Source organism: Miscanthus floridulus, chromosome 1 (genome assembly GCF_019320115.1).
Source record: "Miscanthus floridulus cultivar M001 chromosome 1, ASM1932011v1, whole genome shotgun sequence".
Lineage (NCBI taxonomy): Eukaryota > Viridiplantae > Streptophyta > Magnoliopsida > Poales > Poaceae > Miscanthus > Miscanthus floridulus.
The window spans coordinates 191,727,631-191,733,739 of record NC_089580.1 but is presented as its reverse complement, the minus strand read 5'-3'; positions in this window follow the sequence as shown (position 1 = coordinate 191,733,739).

The window sequence follows — 6,109 nt, the reverse complement described above, 5'->3', positions numbered from 1 at the left end:
AATAATTACGTAGAGTAAAAGATAAAATAAAGAAAGAGAATAAAAATATAATAAAAATATAATAAAAGATCACTGAAAACAAAAAAGAAAAAAAGAACAAGAAATAGAAAGTAAACAAAAGAAAAGAAAAAAAGAAAGGAAGGATTCGTACGTACCTGACGTGGCCACGTGGGACGGGAGCCACGACTCCGCGCTGAGCTCGGGAAACTTCACGCCCGGGAATAGACAGGGTGCGCTCTGTCGAGTGTGTGGATGGGCCAAACTAAACTCATGGACCAAATTGAACTAGTGTAATGCCCGTGCTAACGCAATGGATTTATCTTAGAGACGCATATGAAAATAACCAATGTTTTTTCCACAGTTCAACTTTTACACAATATCTTTGAGCATGTATATAATCCGGGAAACTAAGACGTCATAGTAAAGTTTTTTCTCATATAACCATTTAAGTTACGTTCTGTCTAAGTTCTTAATCATAACTTGGAGATCTTCAGGAAAGTTATCAAAACATTCGTTTGCATGGCTCTTAAGAATGTCCCCCAAAAATTTCATCATCAATGAATTTGATAGCTGTGCATGGTAGATATAATAAGTTAAGTTATTAATTTTATATGTAGTGTACGGAATATAGTTAGAGAATATATGCTTACAGTATTGATCGGTGGCAATCTTACACCATCCCATGACTTCATGAAATTGTATACAAGGAAGCCTCCTAATTTTCTGGAGACGAGCATTTATTTCATTTATTGTACATAAATCAAATAACTATTTTTTTTGTGATAATAAGAAAGATGAAACATATTATAGGTGATTACCAGTCTTTATGTTTTGGAACTTTTGTAACACATGCAGGGAATATTCGCTTCCAGTAATAAATATTGCCGTCCCACTTAGAATTTATCACTTTCATAGCGAGACTGAACCTTTTAACAATAGTGTGAAATGTAGCTATATATGGCATGATTTGAGCATAACCCTTGTAACATACATCATCTGGGAGTAGATCCATAATGTGCACAGTTTTCTTTTGCATGTCCATTATGAATAAAGTATATAGTCCATCTCGATAATATGACAGTAGAATCTAAAAAAATAGACACATAATATAAGTGTTTAAAAAAGTATAATATATATAAATAAAATATAAAGGAGTACACTGAACATATCTTACATTGCTGCAATCTTTAATTTTGTATTTCATGTCAGGCCAGCACTCGAGCACTTTTGCCAGTTTCTTGTGGTCTAGTTTGCCACAACATCGCGGATCTCGTCCAAACTGGGTTATGGACTGTTGATTTTGCAAAATTTATAAGTATTTGATTAATTATAGAATTAAGAATTAGATGAACTTACAGCAAACTGGAGATCCATAAAGTGGTATTTTTGTTTTTGTTTCTTCATCAATAAGAATTTGTTCTGCGTAGCCATCCGAATTGCTATATTGAAGCAATCATGATCCATCTCTTTGTTCTCATCTAAAATACCACCGTCGCCATGGTGGTATGGATCGAGAGAGTGAGTGAGAGAGCGCGAGAGAGAGCGGAGAGGACGAGGCCATCGGGGTCGAGGAGAGACAGGGAGGTTTTCGCTGCGGGGGCGGTGACTGTAGCGAGCGGCATAGCCAATATGGACGGTCGATCGCAGAATCGGACGGTGGGGGGATTTCAGGGCGACGTGGCCACCCTGAGAGGCGGCCAAAGCTCCCTGGTTTGATAATAAGAGATTACCACTATCATGAGCATTTTCTCCACGCGCCTGAATAAAAGAATGCAATCAAGACAACCGAGAATTGAACTACCATTACTGCATACTTTCATGTCCAAAAACCACTGTCTCCATACAACAAAATTTCATTGGCTACAACAAATCAGAACAACATGCGTATGCATAGACAAATAACAACGATTAGTGCCTGAACAATAATTATAACATATTACATACATCCAGTTGAAAGCACATTTTTTTCCGTGGAGTGTCAGGCGTCCTCTCAATCTTAGCCATTTTCAGATCAGCATATATCCATCTTGACCATAGTATGCTGCTATAGCTTCATTTTTGTTTTGTTTTGGGTGCTATATTTTTTTGAGCATCAATGGCAGGTGCTCTGACTTTTCATTTAGTAGTGAGAAGAAGTATGTTAGAAAAACAAGTGGCTGAATGATCAGGCTACAGGCAAGTAAAAGAAAAAGAAGGGAAGGGAAAATACATAGCCCTCTTCGGGCTTTTTATATATTTACCATTATTACGATCGCCACTTACAGGAATCGCACTCTTAGAATGACGCTTACAAATTTAGCCGTTTTAGTTCGCGCTCCTTTCATTTTTACCACTTTCGCCTATGTGGCACGCCAGCTCATGCTGACACGCTGGCACCGGCACGGGAAATGACCCCGCTGCCCCCGGCCATCTTTCAATCAGACGCGCCGTTGCCCTCTCCCTTTTCCCCCTCCCCATTTCGTTCGCCGCCGCCTCCTTCCTCTGCCCACCCGCCGCCCCCATCCTGCTCGTCTCCACCGCCACGGCCACCACGGACGGCAACCTTGGTGTTCTTCGGCACATCCATCATCGACGGATCGAAGGTACGTGCCCTACTTCATAACTGGGACACAGAGCTCACGCCGAGTAGGGTTAGGGTTAGGGATTAGGTTAATGTTCGCTGATTTCGTCTTGCTCTGCTATTTTCTTCATAGACGATTGATGTAGTACGTCTCCATCTGATCCGTGTCGCAATGGCCACTGGTGATTGCCCTCCTTGGTAAGCATTTACCACAGTAGGTGTGTAGTACTTAGTCTGTACTTGCTCATGTTTTTCCATGTCTATGATGATGCCAGGATCGATCCTGGCAGTGCATTTAGGCTAGTTGTTAAGGTTGGTCCATATGTTGCTGATGAATATGGTCCAGTGGACATGGCAGAACAGCAGCATGATATCTGGTTTGATAGGAACGATCAGTATTCTCTTGCTAAATTCCATGATGATTTATCAACAAAGACTATCTGGGGGCCTTCTCAAACACTTGCAGTCTGGGTTGTAGACCAAGAAACTGGCTCTGAGTGGAAGCTTAGGAGGGATGAACATGTGCAGCAAATGATTAAGGACCACTGGAATGAGAGGGTGGCTTTTCTTACTATTGATGTTGTCAAGAAAGGTGCGTGTAATGACAATGCTAGTTCAGCTGCTTCTAGAGCTAGATGTGTCTCTGGTGTGACTAATGAACATAGTGCAGAGCCTAATGATGTTGAAGGTTGTGGTGATACTTGTAGCACCCCACCCCCCCATGATGAACAACCTGTAGCAGTAGTTGATTGGAGCATTCTAACCATTCAAGAGAACCCTAAAGATGATGGTACTGCTACACAACTTGTTGATGAGGATCAGATATATGAGGCTATGGGATTCAAGGAAGCTGAGGCAAGGGAGGAAGAACATGGTACACAAGAGGTGCCAATTCTAGCTATGTCAGCACAGATGCATGAAGACATGAATGCAGCAGCTGTTGATGTTGATGATATTGCTCATGAAGAGCCACTATATGAATGGGACAGGGACAATCCTGATATGAGTGTAGGCACTGTGTATCCCAGCATGGAGGAGCTTAGGCTAGTAATTAAACAATATGCTATAAAAAGGGAGTTTGAGCTTGTTACTAAGCATTCAGACAAAGAAAGATATAGGGTCTGCTGTGGTGCTCTAGGCTACCCATGGAAACTTAGAGCCAGAACCCAACATGATGGCAGTGTCAGGGTACATTTTCTGATTGTATACACATGTTTGTTGTAGTTTTTGTTTGCATTGCATCTTCTCCATTGAACTGGTGGTTTGAAGCCTTTCAATTATACTTATGTATGGCTTTTTTTGTACATGCAGATTCAAATAAATAAACAAGATCATAAGTGTGCATCTACACAAAGGGTTGAAGACAACACTATGGCCTCAATAAAATGGGTGGCAGAGAGAGCAGTTCAATTCTTAAAGAAGAAGACATCAGTGGGGGCTACAGAGATGAAAAAGGAGTTGAAATTCAAATATGGTATTGACATCCCCTACCAGACAGTGTACAATGGGACTAGGAGAGCATCTGAAAAGCTTTTTGGTAAGTGGAATGATTCTTTCGATTGGTTGTATAGGATAAAGGCTGAGATAGAACTAAGATCACCTGGTAGTGTGGTAGAGATAGACACTATCACAGATGATGAAGGCAAAGTTAGGTTTAGCAGATTCTTCTGTGCATTCAAAGCAAGTATAGATGGTTTTTTGAATGGCTGTAGGCCTTATATCAGTGTAGACTCTACTGCTCTGAATGGGTCCTGGAATGGCCACATGCCAGCAGCCTTAGCTCTAGATGGCCATAACTGGTTGTTTCCTTTAGCATTTGGCTTCTTTGACTCTGAGACAAAAGACAATTGGGTTTGGTTTATGGAACAACTTAGGAAAGCAATTGGACCCATGGAGCACTTAGCAATCTGCACAGATGCATGCAAGGGTTTGGAGTCAGCTGTAAAAAGTGTGTTTCCAGATGCAGAGTGGAGAGAATGTTTTAGGCATTTGATGGAGAATATGAAGAAGTACTACATAGGTGATGTGTATGGCAAGAATATATGGCCTGCAGCTAGAGCATATTCCCCACATAAGTTCAAGTACTTCTTTGATAAAGTGTTGGCAGCTAGTCCAGAGGTGTAGAAATGGCTTGATGAGCACCATCCATTTCTTTAGGCAAGAAGCAAGTTCTCTGCTGATATCAAGTGTGACTACATAAACAACAATCTAGCAGAATCTTGGAATGCTTGGATCAAAGAGCACAAAGACCTGCATGTGCACTGCATGGTAGATGCCATTAGAGAGCAGATAATGATCTTGTTTGCCAAAAGAAGGAAGATTTCTATAGCATTGCCTCCTGGTATATTGCCTGCTGTCATCTATCAGATCAATGTTGCCTCCAGGGGACTAGGTCACATGCATGTTTCCAACGGCCACCCTACTGAAGCTGAGGTCACTGAGGTGTACAAAGATGAAGAAGTTAGAAGGCATGGTGTGTACTTACCTCAGAAAATTTCCACTTGCAGGCAGTGGCAACTAACTGGTAAACCATGTCCACATGCACTGACAGTTATCACCAGCATGAGGAACCCTGACATGGGATCCTTTGTGGACAACTATTATTCTATGGCCAAGTTTCAAGCAGCATATGCAGGTATAATTCCAAGCATCACTGATAGGAATCAATGGCCTGAGGTGGCCAAGGGGTACAAAGTGCACCCTCCACTACAGAAAAAGAAAGAGCCTAGAAGATTGAGGAAAAATAGGATAAAACCAGCAAGGGAGACAGGAAGCAAAGCAACTAGGCAAGTCAGGTGCCCAAACTGTAAAGAGTATGGTCACAGGGCTAGTAGCTGGAAGTGTCCCCACACTAGAACAAAGAAAAGGTGCCTTCTAACTGTGATTTACTTGTTTTTGTTTTTTTGTAAATGATAACCACTGACCCTACACTTTGTAGGAAGAGAGCAAGTAAGAAGAAACCAGCCAAGGTTGGAAGGAAGAAGGCCAAGACATCTAGTGGTGATGAAGCAGTAACTCCAAGAACAAGAGCAGCATTGGCAAGAGAAGCATCAGCAAAAGCTAAGAGGGAGGTCCTGGAAGCACAAATGAAGGCAGAAGCAGCAAGGGAACTAGCAGAAGCAGCAGCAAGGGAGGAAATGGAAGCTGCAAGAAATGAATTTGAAGCAGCAAGGGAAGAAGAAGGAGGCCTGGAACTAATGGCTTTGGAAGCTGTTCTACCAGAAACACCAATTAGAAGGTACTCATTTCATCTTCTTTAAGATGGTTAATTGAAACTATGTTGGTAACTAAATATGTTTTTCCTATAATAGGGCACTGTTTGCACAAAATGAAGTCCAACCTGAGCCTATGAAAAAAATTACACCAAGAAGGAAGCAGTTAGCAACTAAAGTGAAGAAAACTCCACCACCTAAGAAGAATGGAGGGAAGGACAAGGGGAAGGGCAAGGCCAAGGCCAAGGCCAAGGCCAAGGCTAAGTGACCATGGATGGTCTTTTATGCAATGATCTGGAACTTTTGTGTTCAATGGCATGTAATTTATGTTATGTAC